A 20757-nucleotide genomic window follows, 5' to 3' on the forward strand; every position below is an offset into this window, starting at 1 on the left:
TTGCGTGGCTTTTGCCCTGCTTTCAGCAGGAGGTAGTTTTAGCTGGCACTGGAAGTGGGGACCAGTGATGAAAGATAGGTGATGAGGTACCTAGCCACTTCACGGGGAGGAACACCTGGGCATCAGTGGTGTTTCTGAATACACCTTTCCTTATTTTGCAGTAGCTTGCTGGTCTCTCCTGTCTGAACATTAAAAAGACAGTTTGAGGACATGTGAATTTAGAAAATCTGCTTTTCTGTGTTGTTGGGTCTCATGGCTCAGTTATCGTGGTTCTCTCATCACTTAAAAGGTCTTGTATAAGCTTACCCTGTAGTTGAAACATTTACAACTTCCCCCCTCCCAAATTGATTCTCTGGTGGCTAAACAGAGAGACTTGCTCTTAAGCTGTAGCCTTTCCTCCAGAGAAGCCATTAATTTGTTTTTTTCCTGTAGGTGGTTGCCAGGTATCCGTAGGAACTTGTGAGAACTTAGTATCTTTACTTTGCTGTAAAAGTGAGTTGGCAGCTTCAGAAGTTACTACCAGCATAAATGCAGACAATATAACCATAAAAGCCTACTAGGCTTAGGAAAATGGTTTAAATGTCACTTGAAAGAATTTTCCTATAACTAATTATGCAGTTAAAGAATGAGTTTATGGAGGGAAGAATATACATGCTCAAAAATTAAGATTAGAAAATTTTAACTTACTAGTTAAATTTGATTTGCATACTTGCAGTTTAAAGAAATTGCTAATTGGCTAACGCGACTTCTTTGTATTTTTTCCTTGCTGGTATATTTTAATGTAACTATTGACTGGATTGTGAGCTTGCAACAAAGTGAGAAATTTTAGTCTATAAATGCTGATTTGTACAGAAGATCCTGTGCATCAGTTTGTAAGATTTTTTAAAAAGTTTTCTAAGAAACTTAATTCTTGCTGAGTTGAGAACTTTTACTTGTGAGCAGTAGATATTATCACACCTTACATAGATTTGCTGTAGACGGTGCCGGCGTGCCTGGAAAGATCTGTCAAACTGCTTTCAGAAATGGTAAGAAGTTGTCAATTAATCCTGGAATTGTACAGCAAATTAGCAAATGTAGTATCTTGAGGATAATACATTTTATGTAGGTCTGCTTTTTTAGTGAAAGTGTACGGAGCGCCCCAGTGATTAAGCCCAATGTTTAAGACTGAGAAGTATTGTCACATAATTAACTCTTTAGTCTACCCAGAGGATTTTATCAGCTTGTTCTAAATCTACCCAAGTGACTGGTGTAAAGAATATCAGGTCAGTTGGGCAGAAAAGACTGGAGAAGTTGGCCATCTGTTTCTCCTTCTGGACAGATGTTGTCTGTGGGGAGCCTCCAACCTGAGAGAACAGTAAGACTGAGTTCCGCCCCTGATTCAGATGCTCCATGGTTGTAGGGTAGGTATGGTTTAGAAAGTTGGTCTCTCGCAAATAGTTACCAGTCCTCTAAGCAGTGGAACATTGGCGGGGAACTTCAGAGACTATGTGAGTGTGAAGTCTACCACAAATCTTCCCTATGTCTGTGCAAGTAAGGGCAGTTTGGGATTTTTTTACTATAATTTTTGTCTAGAAGAGCAATGAAAGCCTGTGGCACAACCACAGTTGTCACTGGTTTTTTAGTATCTGAGGAGATCCCCTTTGACTGGTGCTGGGTTAAACAATGACCTCAGCTCTGGTGAATCAGCACCAAGCCCATTTTAAAAAATTTCAAAAATAATTTATACCAGTTGTTTACAATGTGGATTTTGAAACAATAGTCATCTTCAGAAAATCTCTTGTCTTTGGGATTAACTATAATTGTCGTTCTCTAAAACAAACACCTAAATACAGCATGATTTGTTTAGTATCAGTTGACTACTACACCAGGAGCCACTGAATGAGTTGAGAAAATTCCACCTGGCATGATCAGAGTAAGAATACTTTTGCATATGCTCCAACTCTGGTTCTGCTGAAGCTCTGGCTGCATGAGAAGAGTTGACATTTATGAGTATGCCAAAGGACAAAAAGTTCAAGCACTTGGATGTGTTTGGGAGGAAATCAGATTCCGTGGATTCAGTTGCAAGGGCAAAATGGCCAAGTCTCACCACAAAAAGTGTCTGTCTTGTAAGGGTCAGGCTGCCTTCCTCATCAAGCACTCATGATAGCAGAGGGTAACCGATGAACACAAGAAAATAACAAATTTCTTTTCTCACTGACACATAAGTGGTGTCCCCTGCAAATCACAGTTTGATGCAGGCTAGTAACAATTTTTAATTGCATGTGAATTTCCTGGAAGGCAAAACCATCAGGTGACCCAGTATCACCTTCTGCTTGTTCTGTGGCAGTCCCCAGCACTGAGTCTCACAGGATACAAGACCAAATAGACATCATAAATAAGATGGTGAAGGATGTTTTCATTTGCCTGTGAGCCACTACTGGGGAGTTCGCCACGCAAGGTCACGCTGTACTTATTCCAAGGGTCCACTCTGATACAATAGATTTTCTGAACCAGTGAGGTAACTAGACACAGCTGGGCACTCTGAAAGATTCTGCCTTAATAATAGTAAGATCACTCAGTCAGGTTGCCTTTTCCTACTTCAGCCAGTTTCTACTGTCAGATCAGTTGCAGGTGTCAAGGTGTTCTCCCATTCTGTTCAGAAATTATGTCAGGTATTAGTCCTGCTTACTCTGCTCCTGACCACATGGATGTTAGCTGGTTGAGTACTTCTGGTGTAGGCTGTTATCCTTTTTCCTGGTATCTGGATATTTCTACACAAAGGAAGGAATCTTTCACAGAATCACAGCATTGTCTAGGTTGGAAAAGACCTTGAAGATCATCCAGTCCAACCATCAACCCAACATTAACAGTTCCCAACTATATCATATCCCTCAGCGCTATGTCAACCCGACTCTTAAACACCTCCAGAGATGGGGACTCCACCACCACCACCCATTCCAACGCCCAACAACCTGTTCTGTAAAGAAATACTTCCTAATATCTAGTCTAAACCTTCCCTGGAACAACTTGAGGCCATTACCTCTTGTCCTATCGCTTATTACTTGGTTAAAGAGACTCATCCCCAGCTCTCTGCAACCTCCTTTCAGGTAGTTGTAGAGGGCGATGAGGTCTCCCCTCAGCCTCCTCTTCTCCAGACTAAACAACCCCAGTTCCCTCAGCCGCTCCTCGTACGACATGTGCTCCAGACCCTTCACCAGCTTCGTTGCCCTTCTCTGGACACGCTCGAGTAATTCAATGTCCGTTTTGTGGTGAGGGGCCCAAAACTGAACACAGTAATCGAGGTGCGGCCTCACCAGTGCCGAGTACAGGGGTAAGATCACTTCCCTGTCCCTGCTGGCCACGCTATTTCTGATACAAGCCAGGATGCCATTGGCCTTCTTGGCCACCTGGGCACACTGCTGGCTCATGTTCAGCCGGCTGTCAATCAACACCCCCAGGTCCCTCTCTGACTGGCAGCTCTCCAGCCACTCCTCCCCAAGCCTGTAGCGCTGCTGGGGGTTGTTGTGGCCCAAGTGCAGCACCCGGCATTTGGCCTTATTGAAACTCACACAGTTGGCCTTAGCCCATCGCTCCAGCCTGTCCAGGTCTCTCTGCAGAGCCTCCCTACCCTCGAGCCGATCAACACTCCCACCCAACTTGGTGTCATCTGCAAACTTAATGAGGGTGCACTCGATCCCCTCGTCTAAGTCATCAATAAAGATGTTAAACAGGAGTGGCCCCAAAACCAAACCCTGGGGGACACCACTCGTGACTGGCCACCAGCTGGATTTAACTCCATTCACCACAACTCTCTGGGCCCGGCCATTCAGCCAGTTTTCTACCCAGCAAAGCGTGTGCCCATCCAAGCCACGAGCAGCCAGTTTTTCCAGGAGAATGCTGTGGGAAATGGTGTCAAAGGCCTTACTGAAGTCAAGGTAGACAACATCCACAGCCTTTCCCTCATCCAATAAGCAGGTTGCCCTGTCGTAGAAGGAGATCAGGTTTGTCAAGCAGGACCTGCCTTTCATAAACCCATGCTGACTGGGCCTGATCCTCTGGTTATCCCGCACGTGTTGTATGATGGTACTCAGGATGAGCTGCTCCATCAGCTTCCCGGGCACCGAAGTCAAGCTGACAGGCCTGTAATTTCCTGGATCATCCTTCCGACCCTTCTTATATATGGGCATCACACTGGCCAATTTCCAGTCTGTCGGGACCTCCCCAGTCAGCCAGGACTGCTGGTAAATGATGGAAAGCGGCTTGGCGAGCACCCCAGCCAGCTCCTTCAGCACCCTCAGGTGTATCCCATCCAGTCCCATAGACTTGTGTGTGTCTATGTGATGCAGTAGGTCACTGACTATCTCCTCCTGGAATGCAGGGGTTCGTTCTCCCAGTCTCTGTCTTCTGGCTGAGGAGGCTGGATTCCCTCAGTACAACTGGTCTTGTTATTGAAGACTGAGGCAAAGAAGGCATTAAGCACCTCAGCCTTTTCCTCGTCACTTGTTACCATGTTTCCTCCTGCATCTAGCAGGGGATGGAGGCTCTCCCTGGTCTTTCTTTTGCTGCTCACATACTTATAGAAACATTTCTTGTTGTCCTTGATTGCTGAAGCCAGAATAATTTCCAGCTGGGCTTTAGACCTCCTGATTTCCACCCTGCATAGCCTCACAGCATCTTTGTAATCACTGTGAGTGGCTAGCCCCTTCTTCCAAAGGCCATAAACTCTCCTTTTCTCCCTGAGTTGCAGCCAAAGCTCCCTGTTTAGCCAGGGTGGTCTTCTCTGTCACTGGCTTCTCTTACAGCACCTGGGGACCGCCTGCTCCTGAGCCATTAAGACTTCCTTCTTGAAGAGCGCCCAGCCTTCCTGGACCCCTATACCCTTCAGGACCGTCTCCCAAGGGAACCTGTCAAGCAGGTGCCCAAACAAGATAAAGTCAGCCCTTTGGAAGTCCAGGATGTCAGTTCTGCTGTCCCCTCTCCTGGCCTCTCTAAGAATAGAGAACTTTATTATTTCATGATCACTGTGCCCTAGTCGGCCTCCAACCACCACATCTTCCACCAGTCCTTCTCTGTTCACAAAGAGGAGATCCAGCAGGGCACCTTCTCTGGTTGGTTCACTCACCAGCTGCGTCAGGAAGTTATGTCCCACACATTCCAGGAATCTCCGGGACTGGTGCCACTCTGCTGTGCTGTATTTCCAGCAGATGTCTGGGAAGTTAAAGTCTCCCACAAGAACAAGGGCAAGCGATCGTGAGATTTCTCCTAAATGCCTATAGAATATTTCATCCACCTCTCTGTCCTGGTTGGGTGGCCTGTAGTAGACTCCTACTACAACATCTGCCCTGTTGACCTTCCCCCTGATTCTAGTGCAAAGACACTCCACCCCGTCTTCACTACACTTGTACTCAAAGCAATCATAACAGTCCTTAACATACAGCGCCACCCCACCACCTCTCCTTCCTTGTCTACTCCTCCTAAAGAGCTTGTAGCCCTCAACAGGTGCACTCCAGTCATGGGAGACATCCCACCATGTTTCTGTGAGAGCCACTACATCATAATTTTCCTGTTTCATCATGGCTTCAAGCTCCTCCTGTTTGTTACCCAAGCTGTGTGCATTGGTATACATGCACTTCAGATGGGCTGATGTTTTCCCCCCTTCCCCCTTCAAATCTAGTTTAAAGTTCTCTCGATGAGTCCAGCTAACTCCTGCCCCAAGATCCTTTTCCCCCTCTGGGACAGGTGCATCCCATCTAATGCCAAAAGGTCTGGTGTCCTGTATACCAACCCATGATTGAAAAATCCAAAGCCCTGCCGGTAACACCAGTCTTGGAGCCACAAGTTCATCTGTTGAGTTCTCTGGTATTCTTCTTCATCCATCCCCCCAACTGAAGGGATGGAGGAGAACACAATTGGGTGATCCCAACCCCTTAATCACTTTCCCCAAGGACCTGAAATCTTTCTTCATTGCTTTAGGCCTTCTCCTGGTAATGTCGTCTCTACCTACCTGAAAAACCAAGAGAGGGTAGCAGTCCTTGGGTCTCACTAGAGCGGGGAGTTTTGCCGTGAGGTCCTTGACGCGAGCCCCAGGGAGGCAGCAGACTTCCCTATGAAGCGGGTCTGGTCTGTATATTGGGCCTTCGACACCCCTCAGAATGGAGTCACCCACTACAATGACTCTTCTGGGGTTGTTTTTAGAACTGGTTTTAATACCTGGTCCAGAATGACCCAGCCTTGGTGGACCTTGGTCTTCCTCCTTGTTTATCTCATTTCCATGAGGAACTCACCACTTGAAAGCTCTCCCAAGAGAAAAATAAAAATAGAGTGACATTTTTTCTCTTGTTTTACAAGGTCTAAGCAAAATAATCAGCCATCAAGCTTGAGAGTTCAAAAGAAGGGCACATTTATATGGTAGAACTCATTGCCACAGCATGCTGGGGAGGCCAGCAGGTAGATGAGATCTAACAGGGATCAGGCAAATTAATGAAGTCTGTTCAAATGGTGGCATGTTTGTAGCTCCACAGCCCTGAACTTGCTAATAAGTTGTGGTCACTGGTAGCAGAGGAGGCATTCCTGCAGGAGGATGTATGCATGTGCATCATATTCCTGCTCCCTTTCCCTGAGGAACTGCTGGTGGCCAGTGGTGGGGACAGCATACTGGAAAAGATTGATCCTTGACTTGATCCAGGACCACAGTGCTTGTGTTCTCTGTTACACCGTTCTCTTCTCTCTGAAATGGTTTGGAGTTTGTGACACTTGTCATCTACCTCTACAGATGGAATCACTTAGAAAGAAGTGATGGTAAGAGGAAGGAACTGTTTCCCCTATTCTCCTGGGGGCTCCAGTCTAACCTGACTAACTGTTCCAGAAAGGAGGCATTCATTTTTAATATTTAAACATTCAGAGTAATGCTCATAACTTCATAGGGAGCTAGAAGAAACATTTTCCTTGTATTCTTCTGTATCTTTAAAAGCTACTTATAATTAAAAGAAGGAAATTTTCACATATAAAAAAACAGCTTTGTTCAAGTGAGCATGATGTTTTTGCACATAGTAAATTTGCAAAAATATTTGAGCTATTAATTTGTGGACAAAGTTTTGGTTTCTTGTTTGTTTCTTAATCCAATTATTAACCTATCAGGTAATGGAGACCTGATGTTGAAATTCTCTATCAGGAAAACTTTTAATTTGCGCTAGTAGAAGTGACATGGAAAAAATGTGAATATATACAACTGGACACTTAGAGTGCACTATTGAGTTTAATTAAGAGCCCTTAACGTAGGCAGATTCAATTACACTATCCTGAAAGTTTTTTGTTATGATACAACGATTTTTAGAACTTCCTGAGAAAATGAATACCACAGTGAAACTAGACCTTTTCTTAAAGACTAATACCATGAGGAGCATTGATATGTAAGCCTCATAGGATACCTGAGACTGGAAGGGGCCCCTGCAGGTCTCTGGTCCAACCCCCTGCTTAGAGCTGGTCAAGGTAAAGCAGCTTTATCTGTAAAGTAACGTGCAGATAAAGTACTGATCGTTGCAACTCTGACTTCAGTTTAAGTAAGTTTGCCTGTGTATGGAATATAATTCTTAAAGTAAATTCCTGAGTTTTTCTGTATGTTAAGTTCTGCAAAATGGTTTCAAGTTTTTGTGGTTTTAGCAATACAAAGAACTGCTGTTTTGCACAAGAAACTGGTGGGTTGCTACAGTCTTCTCATCCCTAGCTGTGGGGGCATATCAGCAGTTTAATTGAAAGAAAATGGGAGTATTCATAAAATACTCCAGAAAATTCTTTTTCAGGGATAAGAGCTATTCCACAGTAGTTGTATGGCAGGAAATAGTATCATCTGCATTGGTTTTAAGATCTTGTATATGATTACTTGTTAGGAAATATTTTTCAACTAATCACATCCTTTCTGGTATCCCCTTGATGGCCATGGCTCATGGGACATTAGTCATCAAATAAGGATCATCTTTTCAAGACTGGGATTGTAAATCTAGCATACAGAGCTAATTGGATTTGGGAACCAGAGCAGAGAAGATTTGTTTCAGGGCTAGTATGACAGTGCAGCTACATCGTGTGGTTTTGTTTATTCAGTTGTGCATGTGTAGCATTGAGCAGGAGCAAAATATTGCATTGGTTAAGCACTAAGTGGTTAAACGCAGTACTTAGGCTTGCATGTTTTTTAAGTGGAATTTTCTGGAATGTCTTTTGAAGCACCACAATGCCATCTACTGGCTCACTTTTCTGTGTTTTTTCTAAAAGGGGGTTTTCTTTTGTACACAGGCTGATACGTACGGTATTTTTAAATAGCAAAATAAACAAGCTGGCATAGAGTGAGCAAGATATGTTTTGGATGCATTAAAGGACATAATATATTACATATATGAAAGAATCACTTGAATCTCTTGCCAGTTAATTTTGCTTTCCTTTTGTTAAAAGTTTAACTCTTAAGATGATTAGTACTGAAAGATAATGGAGGAATCTCTGCTTTCTGTTTATGTCCCTCATTGTAGCTTTTGTGCAAGTAGCTTCACTGTTCTCTGTCTATAGTCAGTTTCCTTTTTTGTTTTAGTGTTTTTATGCAGATAAATGGAAAGAAAATGAAGAAATATGTAAGCTGTCAAGAAATTATTAGAAATTATTTCTGCCAGGTTTCTTCACTGACAAATTCCTACTAGATTCAATATATTCCCCTTAATTGGCTCCTTTTTTTTCCCCAACGTGAGTTTAAACAGTCTTTCCAAGATTCATTAACAATTTTCCAAGGACCAAAATTCCATAGGCTTTCTAACAACTGTTATGGAGAGGAAATAACAGAATTATTATTTCTAATAATATTAGAAAATATTATTCTCAGTATCAGGCTGCTCATATAATAAATGAGCAGTGGGCAGTTACAAGAAGTTTTGCTTGGATCTTGTTTTTAATCAGTCTGCCTAATATTATCTATAGGAGTAACCCTCTGTCTTCCACTTGCTGACAAATAAATCAATGGGCAAATACAAAAATATATTTTTTTAAAAAAAAAAAAGGAACTGTAGATACAGGTAAACACTGTTATTTGCAGTTTCACTGCTTACTTTTTCTTGAAGATATCTGGAGAGTTTCCTCATTAATTGGTTATTTTGTTTGTCTTCATAAAATACTCCTGCAGTTTTAATTCGTTTTTTCCCTGCACGTTGTTCTTCCTAACAGAAGTTTTTCATTCCTGCCTTTCTTGAGCCTTGTTAGGAGAAAGAGAAACACTGGTAATGGCTTGTAAGGCTTCAGGTTGTTTTTTAAATAGATTTGTGACTTGCTTAAGTACAGCTCCAGAGTCATTATTCAAAACAAAACAGCTAGAAAAAATTTCCAGCTGTTTCCTAAATAGCCTGTAATGAAGGTAAATACAAACATCTGCACCCTTCCTGGCCTTTCACCCTCTATCTCACAGACATTCAGAAGGTCAAGTGGATCTTGCAAGCCAGTTTTTATCTGGTAGGATCTGTGTCTTGCTGGCAGCTGCAAAGCATTTGCACGTCCATGTGTATGCTGGTGGAAGAGCCCGAGTGCTTTTGGCCAGCTCATCTGGGAAGGAAGGTGTCTGCGTGTTAAAGTTAGTGCTCGTTTGTGGCAGTGGGTTGTTACACTGCAGTTGGCGTGCTGTACACTGGGAGCAGTGAAGCTGAAATGATTGTACTTGGCACCCGTGGTGGTTTTTGTGGTATAAATGATCCGTGTCAGAGAGGTTGCACTGGAGAGAGGGTCTCATTAGCAGCTCAGGCTTCCCAGTCCTTGCTAAACAAGCCACCCACAAGCCATATGGTAGCTCTGCTGAGGGAAAAGCCCTGTGTGGTGCTCCCATTGCTGTGCCGTTTGGATTTGGCCGGGGTGTTTCATTTGAGGAATGCACTACTCAATCCTGTGCAGAGGAACAGAGGTTGCTCCCTGCCTATATTTGGAGTAAGTGCTAGCCTCTCACTCCTAATTGTTATCTGTGCTGGGAAATGCCAGGGCAAGCCTCCATTTAGTGTGACATTAAATAAGGGAGAATTGGCAAAACCAGAAGAGCAAACAGGATTATTATATACCACGTCTTCTGTTACAATCTCTTTTTTTTCTTTCTTCTGCGAACTGTCCTGTGCTATTGCAAAGGAGGAAGAACTAATTAAGCCAGTTGCTGAAAGTGTTTTGCCACCCACACTACTGGAAAGAACTCTTTGTACAGAATTATCTCTTACCAGCTGTGCTAAACCCAGTCATTTATCTCTGCCAAAAAAAAGAAAAAAGTGCTGCTATAGTTTATTCCAATTAAGCAAATTAATGTAAACTATACCCTATATCCACACAAACACAGATATCTCCTGCTCAAAAGCTGGAGGGTTTGCAGATAATTATTTTCTCCCTTGTTAATTCTTCTTAGCATTTGTAAAAAGGGCTGGACTGAGGAGCGCTGGGAAAAACACTTATTTGCGTATGGAACCAGCTGAGCATGAGCTTGCCGGCTGGAGAGCAGTTTGATGGCAGAACACTGGCCTAAACTTGGGCAGGTTTAAGCACGAGGGCTTAGATTCCTTTTGGTGTGGTGCTGCAAGCAACGTTTGCCTCCGTGCTGAGAAGCAGGGGTAGCGATTCGTGCCCTGGGGAGAGGCTGTAGGAAGACAGAAGTCCATACACCTTCATCTGGAGTATCTTCAAGAGGGACAGAGTGGTTCACTGTGTTTGCAGTTATACAGCTCAGTGGAGACTGCTTAATAACATAGTCACAGTTTTTGACTGGGGTGTTGCTTTGGAAACTGAGTTGAACCAATTGATCTCAGGGTGTCCATGCTACAATGGACAAGTGACAACTCACAGTCACAAACCTTGACTGAAATTCCAACAAATCCGTCCTCGGTCCTAAAACATCAATGTCCTTTCTTACCTGCTCCCTACTCAGGTTTTTGAAGAGTGGAGACAGTCCAGGCCATGCTTTTTTCCAGCTGAAATTCCAAATGCTGATGCCTTTGATTCCCAAGAGCTAAAGGGACACCCTGAGGGTGTGAGAACAAGGATGTTGTGTGTTTTGTAGGGTTTTCACTGGAACTCTTTGAAAAGAGGGGGGGAGAAAGAAAGCTTTCTGAAGTATGGGTCACTTCCAGGTGTGGGATTTGGAGATACTAGACTGAGAATGATGGCTGAGCAAGAAAAAAGAAATTCTTGGATATTCTCCATCAGAGAAAGTCAAATAAACAAGGAAATTATCTTTTTGATTTTGTCAGGAACAGATGACTGTAGTTTAGTAATCTGTTAGAATTTTGCCAAAAAAGGAAGTCTTGGTAATGCAGAAAAATAAAAACTTAGTCCTTTCCTAATACACTTACAGATCAGCTAAACTCTGCAGCAGGGACTTGACATCTAAGTGTTTATGTAGATGGTGTGCTCCTTTCTGGGTGAAGATACAGATTGATTCAAAAACATCCAATACAAAATTTATCTATGGAAATACAGTTATATTTGCTAAAGATAAATCCAGTTAGTTATTTCTTCTCTTTCAAATTTAATTTTGTAATTGGTATGTGCACAGAGGAAAGCTCAGCCTGGAATCACATCTGAGGTCTGTGTAAGGTAACATCAGTGCAGAGAAGGAGACGTATTGGAACCTCAACATAAATTGTTCCTTGTATAAAATTAAGCTTAATCCTTTGGTTTAGGCTCCTTGAAGGACAGGAAAAAAGGAGTTTCTCTGTATCTTATGTCTTGGAAAAGTGTATATGTTACAGGATTGACTGACTTTTTTCTAAAACCCTGAAAGGCCTTGTTACTTTAAAATGATATTAAAGCACCTGGCAGTTTTATAAAATGTGACATAACTTGTGCCATCCTGTAACCAGCACTAGGAATCTCGATAAGGACAGTCTGGAGTCTTGAACCAGATAATTAATCTGTGGCTAACATCCATTCGTGTAAAAATTCAGCAGCTCACTGTGTCTTTCACCTCCCAAAATATAGCTTCAGTAGCAGATAAAAATGCATTTTTTTTAAATATTCTTATGGCTCAAAGGCCATTAACCAAACAGAAAATTTAAATTGGTAGATTAAACAGTAATACAGTTCTGAGTCACCTGAACTTTTCCCCTTTATGTTTGGTGTTTTGGTTAAGATTCAAAATAAACAAAAACACAAATCCAAGTTTATTTAGTTAAATACTCTATTGCTTTACCAGATGTACACAAGTATGTTCTGCTTGAAAGGAAAAATATTTGCCTTATTTGGTGCATCTTTCTGTAGTAGGTGATTGTGCCAACCTGTCTTAATTGCTGCAGTTTTCCTAGTAGTTACGGATAATTCTTTTGTTTAAGCAGGTAATCTAAGATCTGAGCTCTGGGAGTAATTGCATCTCCCTGTACTTCTGATATCTGTATATACGTTCTGTAAAATATTGGGCAGGATCCTGCAAGGAGCGGTATCCCCTCAGCTTCCACTGGAGAGTCCTCAAGTATAATGTGCATGAGTGACTGTTGTGCCATGTAAGATACTACAGTTATGAACTTAGAATGGAAGCAAGCGCAGGCCCAGCTGGGATCAGAATAGCTACTGGCTTCAAAGGCAGCAGGTGACTGAGGTTTTCCATGCTGCCAAACCAAACACATTTTCTAGAGCAATCTGCATTGTCTTGTGCCACTGCACTGACAGCATTTTCTTCATTGAAGAATCATTGACTTCAGCTGTTCTCACCACGCTGGGCTTGCATACTCCCGAACTACTTTTGATTTGGGTGAGATCTGACATCTTCTCTGGCATGTTTCTTGTACATAGACCCTCAGATGCGTTTTCTCAGAACTACAGCCAGCCAGTCTTGCTTTTCAGTCCTTAGTACCTTGGTACCGCCTCAAGATGTCTTAGCTCCTGAAGATCAGCCTATACCAATACATGTACTTTGATGGCTTGCACTTACTTTATGTATCATTCACTTAAAAATATGATGAAAATAAAGCCTGCAAGCTTTTCAAGGCTTTAGACAATCATCATTTAGACAGGCAAATTTAGTTAAAAAGACAGAAAGTTCATGTGCCATTCACTATCTCTGGATCTTTCTGTAAATTCCATAGTTTGGGACAAAATCAGAAATCTTGTAGACATTTTCTGGAACTAGGAGGGAGGATAAATGTAGAAGGTGATGTGCCATATTAAAAAAAAGAGGGAGGGGTGGGACACACAGGTGGATAACTAATTTTCTGAAAGACATTAACCTACAAACACGTCATACACATCCTTATGTGACCATTTTGCAGTTCTTCCCAGCAGCCACATTCTCCCGTTTCCATGAGAAGTAAGGCTAAAGTTGATTCTTTCAGCACATTGCATTTCTAGTGCCTGGCTTCAAATACAAATGTCGTAACAGGTGATCTTTAAATTATGGCTGTTGTTGAGCATAAAGTGGCAGCTCATTTTAGTTCTACAGTAGTTCACAGTATGAAAGCCTATTAGTGCTACAAAATTACCTTCTCGCACTTCTCAGTAAACATATTTATCATTTGTTTATACCTTTCTGTAAGGACTAAATTTTCTTCAGTGTTTCATTCCAAAAGTCTTTTACAATTAATGACCCAGGAGGACACTGAAGAGTGAAATACTTTCCTTTTATAATGACAATTTAGTCTTTGTATGTATTGTGGAGTTAGTTTATCTGCAATACACAAACATTACAGTATTTTCCTGGACGTAGTGCAGAATGTGTGTTTTGTGACAGTGGCTGTTGTATTATACTACTGACAAAAGTAAGGCAGGCACTCCCACTGGCTTTGATGAATTCTGCTTATGTAGTTGCTACAAAACATAGGGTCCTCTGTGAATGGTTTGGGCATTTACATACCAAATGTCTCAGCATTACTAGGGTACCTGTTATACCACACTCAGCACAATGTTATCCAGGTCTTTGTCTCTGTATTTTCAAGTACTAATGTTTTGTATTCCTTTCCTTGCCACACTCAGCATCTTAACTGAGTGATTTTTCTCTTCTGCGTGCTATGTTGAGAAGAGATCAGCCTATATTAAGTTGCTCCCCTTCACACACACGGGACTGGCTCTTTGGAAGACCTGCTTCTTCTGTGTTTGGCTTTCCAAAGAGTTTGAGCTGCTCTGTGGAGATAGAGGTTTTATATGTAAACAAGAGAGAAATGGCAAGATGCTGAGATACGTTAGCAGGTAACAAGTAGGAAGAAAGGAGAGATGGGAGCCTGGAGATTGCCAAAATGCTGAAAGCATGCAAATATCACACCAGGTCAGAGTGTTACCTCTGCAGATCTGCGTCTTCCTCGGATGTGTGTTCTATCAAACCTTCACCTGGCTGTTTAAGTCCAAAATCATTCACTGCTTGCTTTCCTCTGACCCACTGTCTGATGTCTCTGCTTCTCCTTTGCAGCAGGCTGCTGCCCATGCCATCTGCTGTTGGGCCCTGTGTACTTTTTAAGATGGCATTTTCCTTGTCATGCTCCTTTTTTCTGTAGGCCGAGAGGTTTGCAGGAAATGATGGAAGTGAAACAGTGTGTCTTTACTGAAGGACCACATGATCTTGTCCACTTGGCTTTCCAGTGTTTTTCTTTATCTGTTGCCCTTACTTGTTATTTCAAGCTATATCAAGTGTGTAGCTATTTGGAGCAAAGGCCACGTCTGTCATGCTCATGTTGTCTGTAAGGATAGTAGCATGTTTGTGTAATTTAAAAAAAAAAAAAAGAGGCTCTTTTAACTGAGAAATAATCAGCATTTAAAAAGAGGAATCGCTTGCTGTAGTAGATCATCATATACAAATACACATGATTGTATATGCTTACAATATTTTAAGTGTTAATCATTGCTGGATTAAATGATTCTCTGCTCTTTTCACTGAAGAGTATCTCTTCAGAGACCCACAGAATAAATTAATAAGAGCATTAAATAAATATGTCATCTTGCTTCTGATAGGCTGAATAAAGGTGTACCAAGACACAGTGCATATGGTTCTAACAAAATTGCATAATTTATCATTATTAAGAGAAATAATGTTCAGATAAATTTTTGCCTATTAGCTGGTTTACTTTACTTCACACCTTCCTACTTAGTGAAAGCCAGACAAATGGTAGCTATAAATTAATTTTTCCTGCCTTTTCAAAAGCTTCATGTAGCAGTGTCTGTAGAGGATGTTTTGGCACAAAGGAACAAAGAAAACAGCGTTTGCTAAACACAGGCAAAAGTAAAATACACAATAGTTCTAACTTCTCAGCTCTGTGCTTTCCTTCACTTCCTTCCCCATTCCTGCGTAGACAAATGGAATCACTGAAAATAAGGGAAGCGTCTCCAAAATCATACAGTTTTTCCATATTGATTCCAGCTCTGAAGAACTGGAATAACCTACATATTTAAGGAGCCAAATATAGTTTTTCAACATTGTTTCCTAAGCAAAAATAAATAAGGCTGCTGCTACAGCATTTAATACCAACACAAAGATTTGGCAAAGCACTGAAGCTATTTTTGAGTTTTTTAAATGTCTATGTACCACATCGGTGTGTTTATTATTGCAATACAAGATCATTTCAAAAATTGCTGTCCATAGTAATTTAAAAAACCTTAAACTGGCTTTGGTTAATATGAAAAATGTTTCTGATAAAGTGTGCTGTGTACAGCATATCTGACTTTGGGCCTGGAGAAGAAAGATAATGCTTCTTAAAAACAATAATCACTTCACTTACATTTGCAATAGGATTGCAAATTGGTTAGCATCATCCAACCAGAAAGATAGTAGGTAAACAACTTATAACACTGTTGCCAGCTCTTAAAAGTAATTATTATTCTTGTACATTTCTGTTCTTGTCAGCATTTACTTAATCTGCATTTTATAATCATAGTGCAAGAAAATAGAAATGAGCAACTTCTTCATATGGTGCTAGAGGCCAAGATTAACAGCAGTATATGCAATATGACTTCAGTGTCATCGGGGATTTTTCTTCCTAGTTAAGATTCAGCAGAGTGCCTGTGAGGTACACCTGTCAACTTTTCAGGTGCAACAGGACAAGCCAGTCTGATTTAAAATACATCTATATGTGTGTGTGTATGGGATAGGTATATTAATAAAAAGGACTTTTTTCCTTTTTCTCCATAATAAAGAACTATGAAAATGCATATATTTATATGTGATCCCTGGCTGTTATAAGGTAACCATTTCTTCCCTGCAAGCAGATATGCCAAAAAAAAAAAAAAAGGAGAAGATGGCTATATTTACAGAGAGATTGTTTTTTAATATATTTTTATATTTATTTGTGCATGTATGTATATAACAACCTATATATATTTCTTTTATACGTAAATGTGTTTAATATGCAAAACCATCTGTAGTGCATCAACTTTAGTTATCATCTTAAGAAAAACAAGAAACATTTTTTACTTCTGCTGTGATGACCCTCTTGGGAAATCAATTTTTAAGTAATTTAGAGCTAAAGGGATTGCTCTTACAATGTTTTCATATTCCTGTGCTGTGGTCACTTTTACGTGTTTAGGCCTTGTATTTACCAAGACCATTCTAGGTAGAGTAAGAGTGTTGCACATCTCCTGTTAGGCTGCTCCTGCTTTTGTCTGCCATCAAAAAATAAACAGTAGCATGAAAAACCCCCGGGGGTTGATTTGCCTTTGAGGGCAGAAAATTGTTTCCTAGAGATTACTTCAGAAACTATATTTAAATGAGAGGAGAGTTATTAAACAAGCAAACAGTGTTTGCTAATTTTGTAATTTGTGTTAAAGATAGGGTGAGACATAGAAGGGACAGAGAAGGGAAACTCCTCTGTATGACTCTGATACTGACTTCACTTAGAAAGCAATAGTAAAAGTACCGTTATGAGGGTCTGTAATCATATTGCATTGATTGCATTAACAAGCGATAGGGCAAGAGGTAATGGCCTCAAGTTGCGCCAGGGAAGGTTTAGACTGGATATTAGGAAGCATTTCTTTACAGAACGGGTTGTTGGGCGTTGGAATGGGCTGCCCAGGGAGGTGGTGGAGTCCCCATCCCTGGAGGTGTTTAAGAGTCGGGTTGACATAGCGCTGAGGGATATGGTGTAGTTGGGAGCTGTCAGTGTTAGGTTAATGGTTAGACTGGATGATCTTCAAGGTCTTTTCCAACCTAGACGATTCTGTGATTTACATAACAATATACCCTGCTTGCAATTAGGGAAAGGATATTTCTATGTGCTGGGAAACTCCATCAAGATACAACATCAGCTGTGCAAGGTGCTAAGATTCCTCCAAGAGCTGAGACCTAAATTGTTGTCTTTCCTTCTTGTGTGTCCATCCTGCTAAGAGCCAGATTTCTTGTTATTTTGACTTTATATTTGTTTACTGAAGCTGTGGACATCTTTCTTCAGATCCACCCATGTGGGTGTATGCTTTGGCTGCACATTGCCATTTCCTTTTGGACATCACCCTTCCTCAGGTCTGCCACCTAGCTACTTACCTAAGTAATTTTAGTGCATTCACATTGAAATTTGTCAGTGAGACCTCACCCAAGCAGGTAGCTAGTAATTCAAAGATTGTCAAGTTTGGCAGGAAGATAATGAGGAGTACTGTGACACTGAGAAAAAGGTATCTTCATCAGGGCTCAGCAGAATTTGTTAGAGCTCACAGGTTATTCACCACGCAATTATAATTCTGTAAAGTACTTGAGAAAAAGAGATGGCTGGCCACCTTTGTACTGCAGAGCCCACACAACTAAGGAGGAAAAAATGTGGTAGTTATTAAAGTGGACAAACATTTTGAATATATACCAAGCTGTCAAGGAAAGATGCTATCATACTTTTCAGAGCAGAACCATGCACGCTAAAATGACCGAGGCAAATCAGAAAATGTTTTAAAACCCCGTCACCTTATTTTCAGCCCTGCAGAAACAGGAACAGTCACTTCTACCTCAACTCTGAGCTGCCAAGTAAAATCTTCATATAGATAAAAACCACAAGACACGCCACATACCTTCAAAAGCTGAAGAAGATCTTCTAGTAGTATTTTGCAAGCAGTGGCACTGGGTCTGCAGGGTCTACTCCACTGGCTGTGTCAGATAGGAAGGCAGCCCCAAGGATGCAGGCTACCTCCCAGGTCACCACTGTCCCATTGCAGTTGTATCTATCGCATGGCTTGACATGGAAGCCACACGTGTACCTGAGAGTCAGGCACTGGCCAGACATAGACCATTTGAGAGGACAGAGTTCAGAGCTGGCAGTTTGACTGGATTCTTGAATTTTTAGGGTGATAGCATGTTCTTATAATGTCTTTAGGACATTTGGATTTTTATTCAATATTTAATTCTGCTTCTTTAATTCTTCTTAATTCTACTATTTAATTGTTATTGCACCTCCCCATACACATCTCAGATATTCTGGTATCTGGGGAAAACCTCTCCTGCTTGCTTTTTTCCCAAGAGCAGTGAAAGATTCCATGCAGTGGCTTCTCCACGCGATTGCTGCTGCCAGCCACAAGCAAGGAAAAATAGTGTTTCCATATGAACACACAGACACCTAATAACCAGAGAATGGTTGGGTTACAGGATGGACCAGTGCTTACTGTTCAGTAATTTCTTTTTCCCCATTTGTTGTCTCTCACATCTGCTGATAAATCCCATTCTGAAACCCTAAATCTTCTCCTGGATTCAGATGGAAGGCAAGATTAAGTTTTTCAAATTCACAAGAAAAAGCTGACTGTATAGACTTGTACTAAATCTTTGAAAAGGGACAAATTGTCAGGTTTTGAGGGTTGGACTTGTCAGACTTCTTTTTAAAGTACATAGTTTTGCAGGCAGAATTTAAACATCAAATAATTCAGTAAGATCTGAAAAGCAGCCTTTATATTTCGTTTATTGTCTTCTCCTGATGACAAAGTGATTCTTTATTGTGCATTCTTTCCTGCAGAATTTAATTGCAATGTGTTACCTTACAGACGTAAATCAAATTCTGGGTAACAAAGTTGCTGAGGAAATGGTAGAGCCTTTTTCCACAAAAGCTTCCTGTGATTAATGAAAATACCCTGACACTGACCTGTGCACTGGCTTCCAGCCACCTACCAGAAGAGTAAATGGCATGCAGTGTACAAGCTACAAACACACACGATGAAAAAAGAACACAACACATAGCCACTTAAGTCTTTAATTTGGGAGAATGATCCACAGCGATGCTTGCTGCTTAAGTGCTTTCTTTAGACTTAGCATTGGTGAGGACGTTGTAAGAACACTGGACACTGGTTTGATTCAGAGGGTTAATGAGTGTCAGTGTTGCAGTCCTTCTGCTGAGGCAGTGGATGTTTATAGATGTGAATTTTTCAGCAGCTATAAACGGAAGGTCTATTTGTTTTGTCTAAAGTGCATGGGAAAGGCTTGATCATAATGTTAGAAATTCAAGGCTAATGGTTTAAAAAAAATCCTTAAGTTTCAAAGTTCAGCTTAAAATGTCATGGCATAGCATCTGGAAGGGAGGCACCAGAGCAGGCAAGCTGCAGCAGCCCAGCAGAGGCAGACAGCACAGCACTGGTGGCTGTGAGCTCGCTGAAATGCGTGCACGCCTGTGGTTTACCAAGGAAGCAGCTCAACACCCACATCTATGATTTTATTGCGTTCGGGTCAAGAAGTACAGCAGTAGATGATATCACCTGTTGGCACAGGGACAGCAAACAACAGCTCATACCTTTCTCCTACAAAGCCGTCTGCCCCGGCTGAATATGATTGACTGAGAAGTCACGTACTCAGCCTCATCTATCTCCCCAGTTGGTGGAGAAAAAAAAATGCAATTCAGGTTTCAGCATTTTTGTAATCCCTCTGAGCCTCCCATTAAATTTGCTGTACTGTGTGGGAAAGGATTAAAGATTCTTTGGGCTCCAAAACACAGTATACAAAAATTAAGTACTACAGCATGGTTTGTGGTAAGGCAGCAACTAAAGTGTATAGCCTGCCATGTAACCCAGAGCAGCGAGTTCTCTTTGATAAGTAACACTTGTTGACAGCTTAAAATTTATTTTGGTAACACATGCTACAGTTGTGTACAGCCTTTGTTTTAAATACTCTGTATGCAACAGACTTCATAAGTAATGTCAAAAATAATCAGTTGTTCATATGCTGTTACTAACTTAGTTCAGAGTGCCAAAAGAGGGGAATATTTGCTGGCAAGGAGAAATTCTGCTCCTTTAAGAATGGCTCATAAATGCTCCCTTGTAATAAATATTTCAAGATTAAAATCAATGCATTACAAGCTTCACACAAGGCTGTTTATGAAGATGAAATAGTTCATTTCCTAGAAGGCAATATTATTTACATTTATAATGTAAATAATGATAGATGAGAAATTTTTATTTAAGAGCCGCCAGGATTTTTTCCCCTCAAAAATGGTAAATGAAAAATGCTGAAAAATTTCTTTCCCTAACTTTTTACTACTTTGAGAGCCTGGCTTGCTGTCAGACTTAGTTTGTGCAGTATTAAATTCTACTAAATATATTATGCTTAGTGTAGTTAAGCATCTAGCCTTTTTTGTCCTAATTCCATAAATAAATATATGAACTTTTTTTGATGTGAAAAGGACACAGAGCTACTGTGTACCCAGGCCTTGGGGAGAAAGTAGGGACAAGAAAGGGCATAACAGATATTAAAAATTAGACTCCGAAATTCATACTTTTAAAGTAAATGTTGTCTTCTCCTGCTTACATTACCCTACTTCTATGAATCTTCTTCCTTCCACATCTGAACTGTGAAGCGAAGAGCTATGTGTGACTACAGCCAAGTGCGCATCTGACTACAATTTACCAATGTTACAATGC

At 41.1% G+C, this 20757-nt stretch overlaps 1 protein-coding gene across 4 annotated transcripts in view; it reads left to right on the plus strand.

Annotated features, from left to right (window-relative positions):
- LYRM4 (LYR motif containing 4) overlaps positions 1 to 20757 on the plus strand; it is a 105072-nt gene that overhangs the window by 82129 nt on the left and 2186 nt on the right. The window lies entirely within an intron of this gene.

The sequence above is a fragment of the Strix uralensis genome, chromosome 1 (genome assembly GCF_047716275.1).
Source record: "Strix uralensis isolate ZFMK-TIS-50842 chromosome 1, bStrUra1, whole genome shotgun sequence".
NCBI lineage: Eukaryota > Metazoa > Chordata > Aves > Strigiformes > Strigidae > Strix > Strix uralensis.